Raw genomic sequence first — 6,000 nt, 5'->3', positions numbered from 1 at the left:
CTCCCAGAGTTTGCTTAAGCTCATGTCTGTTGAGTCGGTGATGCCATCCAAAAGACATCACAATTTAAAATATACCCTGATCTCTGTACATTCTAATAAGTTGCTTGCACAGTGCAAATGCAAATGTAAACCTTCTTCAAAGGAGAGTGTAGACTAGTGGGAGCCGCTCGAATGCAAAGACTTTGTTGTGACTTGTTTTGTTCTCGGCTGCGTTTCCAGCACTTGAAGCATAATATTGTCAAAAGTATAAGTGAAGAAGCCCTGAGTGGAATCTTGGCGTGTTCAGTCGTGTCCGACTTTTTGCGACCCCATGGACTGTAGCCACCAGGCTCCTCTGTCCATGGGATTTTCCAGGCGTGAATGCTGGATGGGTTGCCATTTCCTCCTCCAGGGGATTTTCCCAGCCCAGAGATCGAACCTGTGTCTCTTATGTATCCTACATTGGCAGGCAGGTTATCACTGGCACCACCTGGGAATCCCATGGAATCCTGGGCCCTGTGCCAATTATGTGACCTTGGGCAAGATCACTTGGCTTCCCAGAGCCTGTTTCTTTGTTTGCAAAATGGGCTAATATTAGTGATCGTCTATAGCTGTTAAGAGTAAAAGAGAAAAGATATAGGGAGCCTTTGGCCCTGAGACTTGACACCTCACATGAAGAATCAACAGCTTGCCTTGGCTGGGCTGGGAACAGCGCATGCAGTGCCTGCGAACCTCGCCTGTCTCCTGCACAGATCTGAACTCCAGCCTTGCAGGGCTCTCCACTTAATGAAGAGAAACAGAAGTCAATAGCATTCATATGAGAAAGAACTTAGTAGGAGACTCTGCTAAGGAAAGGAGAGTGAATAGTCCCAAACCCGAGAGACAAACAAATCATACGGTTTTCCCCAGCCTCCTCAGAAGTTTTTTGCTTTCTCCCTGTTCAGGGCTAGGGACTTTCTGGAACCAAAATATTAAGAGCAAGTCCTTCCAGATGCTCTAAGACGCACTGCTTAGTCTTCAGTATTTCATTATGAGGTAGAAGATATCTCGGGTTTCCAGCCGGTGGACCGGAGGCTTTGCCAAGCTCTGGTTGCTGTCAGGCCAGCATGGGCTGAGCCCACAGGGGTCAAGGCACAGGTCCAGGCTCCTTCCGGCAACTTGGAGTATACGGGGATCGGATGACGCCTCAGAGGAGTCACATAACATCCTAGGCTACTGTAATTGGAGCTCAAGGCAGTATTGTGTGTGTGCTAAGCCCTTTCAGTCACTTCTGACTCTGCGCCCCGTGGACTGAAGCCCGCCAGGCTTCTCTATCCATGGGGTTCTCCAGGCAGGAATACTGGAGTGGGTAGCCATTTCCTTCTCCAGGGGAGCATCCAAACCCAGTGATCGAACCCACATCTCTTGTGTCTCCTGCATTGGCAGATGGGTTCTTTACCACGGGTTCTTTACCACCCAGGAAGCCCCAAGGCCGAAGTACCAAAACTTATTTGCATATGCATCTTCTTTTGTTCTGTGTTTTTTTTTTCCCCTTTATTCTTATTAGTTGGAGGCTAATTACTTTACAATATTGTAGTGGTTTTTGCCATACATTGACATGAATCAGCCATGGATTTACATGTGTTCCCCATCCTGATCCCCCCTCCCACCTCCCTCCCCATCCCATCCCTCTGGGTCTTCCTAGTGCACCAGCCCTGAGCACTTGTCTCATGCATCCAACCTGGGCTGGTGATCTGTGTCTCCCTTGATAGTATACTTGTTTCAATGCTATTCTCTCAGAACATCCCACCCTCGCCTTCTCTCACAGAGTCCAAAATTCTGTTCTGTACATCTGTGTCTCTTTTTCTGTTTTGCATATAGGGTTATCATTACCATCTTTGTAAATTCCATATATATGAGTTAGTATACTGTATTGGTCTTTAGCTTTCTGGCTTACTTCAGTCTGTATAATGGGCTCCAGTTTTTTTTTTTAAGACATCTGAAAGTAAAAGTAATATGTCGACCTGTCAGTCTGCAGAGGCTCTCCCCCACCCCAGCTCTGACCTCTCTCCCAATTAGCTAATGTGGCAGAAACTACAAGAACAAAGAAACCTCAGCCCGGTGTGAATTGTGGAACGTTTTATTGAACACAGATGAACAGCAGAAGTCAGGTTTCTCTGTGGATTAAGGACTCCAGGCGCCAGCAAGGAGGTGAAAGAATTTCAGAGGAAATGTTTGGGGCGGAGGGAGAAGTTCAAAGGGAAATAATTTAGAGGACAAGATGAATAGCCCCTTCAGAAATGTTTCAGACGGTAAAGCAAATGAGGGTCCCAGAGATAGGGAGGCAGAAACAAGGCTAAGAAGCCTAGGAGTGAGCATTTGCCGAGAAAGCTCTCTGCCTGTCCCGCCCAGGGCTCACAGAGCCAGCGGGGAAGGGTCTAAGCCTTGGAGTTAGAGCTGAACTCACTTGCTCATTGGCCAACCATGTGCCACCAGCTGATCGGGTGGCTTTGCATCATGTAGCTGTCCTAAAGCTTAGTTTCCTCATCCTCAAAATGGGACTAACGATGCCCAACCCCAGAGCTGTTAGGCAGATTACATGAAATTCTGAATGTGAAAACTTGGACCACAATATCCTAGACGCACACCTTATCCAAGTGCCAGAAATAACTTATTCCTAATCTTGAGCTATGCTCAAGCCAACTGCTTTTAAATGCTCTCTAGAGGAATCAGGGACACAGTCCAGCTATCCTCCACACAAAGGAGGCGACTTCACTGGGGATTTTTGCTGGAATCAAATGCTGATGGTCAGCTGCCTGTCCTGATTAGGACCCACCCGGAGCTGCAGGTGATGTTAGGAAGACAAAACCCCTGGGTCTGAGACCCACTCCCAGGAAGTTATCATCTTCTCCAGGCTTTCCAGGGAAGACCTTAGGAGTCCTGAGAACAAGCCTACCTGGTAGTTGAATGGCTTTCTAGAATTTTTTGAAAGTCAGGACAGGACCTCCTAACCCATCCACAGTGTTTGGTCCCTAGGGCAACCAAAATTACCCAAGCTATTTATAAAACATACTTAATGCTTGAGTTTGAAAAACCAAAAGCCAAGAGCATTTGGATTCTACTCTCTTTAAAACGGCAAGGAAAATACCAACTGATTCAAAGGCTGAACACTCCCTTTCCTAAAATATTATTTCTCTAATCCTCTTCCCCTGACACAGGAGACACCACACACACACATACGAACAAATACATGCACACACATACGTTCTCACATGAACACCTGTACATGGTAAAGTCCCTTGAAGAAAATCTTAATATTGTTCAGCATTTTCTAGTTTCTTCTTTAAAACATCATCAGGGAATATATGAGAAGTGGATGAAGGTTTGTATACATAGGATGACCTTTTAGCAACTGTGTACTACTACCATCCACCACCTCCAAAGACAAGTTATACTTATTCTGCAGTTATAAAAAGCTGATCAGAAATTAAGTTAGATTCCTTCTTTGCACTATGGGCAAAAATAAATCACAGATATATTAAAGATCCATATATAAATATTAAAATATTTGAAAATCAAGGCGATTTGGATAGCCTTGGAACTGGGAGAAATTGAGCAGAGGGAAGAAACACATAAGCCAATTAAAAGAGAGAGAGAGAGAGATTTGATCATATAAAGATCAAAGCTTCAAAGAACATAAGATATTAGGATCAAAAGCACAAACAAAGATGATAACAAAGTGATAGATTGGAAGGAAACTTTTCAACACATAGAACATGTGACGAGCTCTCCCAAATGATTAACAGGAAGATAAATAACCCAATGGAAAAATGGCAAAGACTATAAACTGGCAAGTTATAGAAGAGGGACCAAAATGAACAATAGTCACATAAAATTTTAAAAAACAAACCATTTCAAAGAGTACATAGGAAAATTAAAATTAACACAAGAACAACATGACTATTTTTTAATGCATTGAAAACTTCAGAAGACTGATAATATCCAGTGGCAACATGGACCAGCTGCTTCTGTCACCTCAAGCTGGTGGAGTGTAAATAACTACAAACCTTTGTACAAGTCACCTAATGGTATTTATTTAAAATTAAAATATGCATGCACACAACTCTGATTCAGGCCATTTCTGGAAATTTTTCACAAAAGCAGTGAATATTTGTCTGTGATGTTTGTTATAGCATTTTTGGTAATAAAAACGGAAAACAACCTAAACTTCATATGAAAGGTGGTTCATTAGACAAATTATATTTAGCATAGCATACCTGGCTATGGAACACTGTTAGAACCTATTCTTTCCACCATATTTTTCACATTTGTGACTCAGTCTGCTTCAATTTCCTCATCTATAAAGTCAAGGTAAAAAGGGTACTTACAACATGGATTTATTTGTGTTAAACTGGAATGACTTTTACCATATGTTGCTAAGAAAAAAAAAGCAATTTGCAAACTTCAAGGTATTCATTAAAAATATATATACACCTATATTTATTGGTATATGTTTGTATTAGCAAAGGAAAAAAAGTGGAGAAGTTATACATTCAATTGTGAACACATCTACTATCTTTGTAATTTGTTACTGAAAGCAAAAAAAAAAAAAAATCACCAATAGAAAAAAATGACAGGAGACATGAGCAGACAATTCAATTGCAGCTGGTTAATACTGATTGGAAGAGAAAAATTCAGCCCTAAAAAAGGCCACTAGTTTTCAAGAAACTCCTTAATTCAAAGCCCCCATTTCCATGCCATGTGCCAGCAAATTAGCCAAGCTGAGGGTGCTATAGCCACCCACCCTAGGATGAGGCACTATGAAGAGAGGTGTGTGTTTGTGGTAGAGGGTGCACGTGAGGTGACTTGGGGATTGGTAGGAGGAGGAGATGTGGACAAAGAAATAAATCTCTTTGGAGGGGCTAGAATTGCACTCTAATCCTCACCCTTGCACTTATCTCTAAAGTCAAATAAATCCCCTTTTAGAGCTAATCTCTTCATTTGAGGGGCTTCCCAGGTGGCGTTCATGGCAAAGAATCTACCTTCTAATGCAAGAGACTCAAGAGATGTGGGTTCTATCCCTGGGTGGGGAAGATCCCCTAGAGTAGGAAGTGGCAACCCACTCCAGTATTTTTGCCCAGAAAATTCCATGGACAGAGGAGCTTAGTGGGCTACAGTCCATGGGGCCAAGAAGAGTCAGACATGACTGAGCACTAGACTTTGTTTGACAAATGAGTAAGTGATGGGATTCATTGAGGTCATACTCACAGCAGGCCTGGCACCGAGAGAACCCACCCCTCATTCCATGCCCTCCCCAGCTCTGTTAAGACACCTGGCTATGAGGCTGAGTTTTCCTTCTCTTCCTCCCCCCTCTAAGCCCTTCATTCTCTGGCCCCCATCCTCCTTTTCCTTCCTTTGAGAGAAAAGGGAAGCCTTTAAGCTTCCCTTAAGAGAGGAGCCAGCCTTTAAACCCTCCACTCTGTCTTAATATAACCTGTCTGCTTGTGAATTTCTATTTACCATGACACTTATTTCTTCTGCATTTAAGTGACTTTGGTCCCTGCAAAAGCAAAGACCTGATTTTAGTCACACACACACACACACACACACACACACACACACACAAGCACACAAACAAAATGAGACAGGAGCACTACAGCCCTTTACTTGATGCTCATCTTTCTAAATAAGAATCCAGGTGTCCCCCGGGATCCAGTACAAAATGCAGGTTTAGTTAGCAACAGGAAGCAAGCTCCCCACACCAAAATGCCAGGAGAGGGAGAAGATTAACGGTAACAATTTTACATGCTTGAAAAAAAAAAAAATGCATTTGAAATCACTGACCCTTTAAAATACCTGGAACAGACAGAAAAGGGAAAAGCCATCTGTGTCTTTGCAAAGGGCAAGTCTCTTCAGAAATGGTGGCAAAACTGGAAGCCAAAAGTACCTGCTTGTCTGGCAGTTAAGTGTTCTGGATGTTTCTGACTAGTCCAGTGGGAATTCCTTTAGACTTTTCCAGACAATAAGGTCACGCTTATTCTA

This window comes from Cervus elaphus, chromosome 11 (assembly GCF_910594005.1).
Source record: "Cervus elaphus chromosome 11, mCerEla1.1, whole genome shotgun sequence".
Taxonomy (NCBI): domain Eukaryota; kingdom Metazoa; phylum Chordata; class Mammalia; order Artiodactyla; family Cervidae; genus Cervus; species Cervus elaphus.
The sequence above is the reverse complement of the archived record's forward strand: the minus strand, read 5'-3'. Positions refer to the sequence as shown.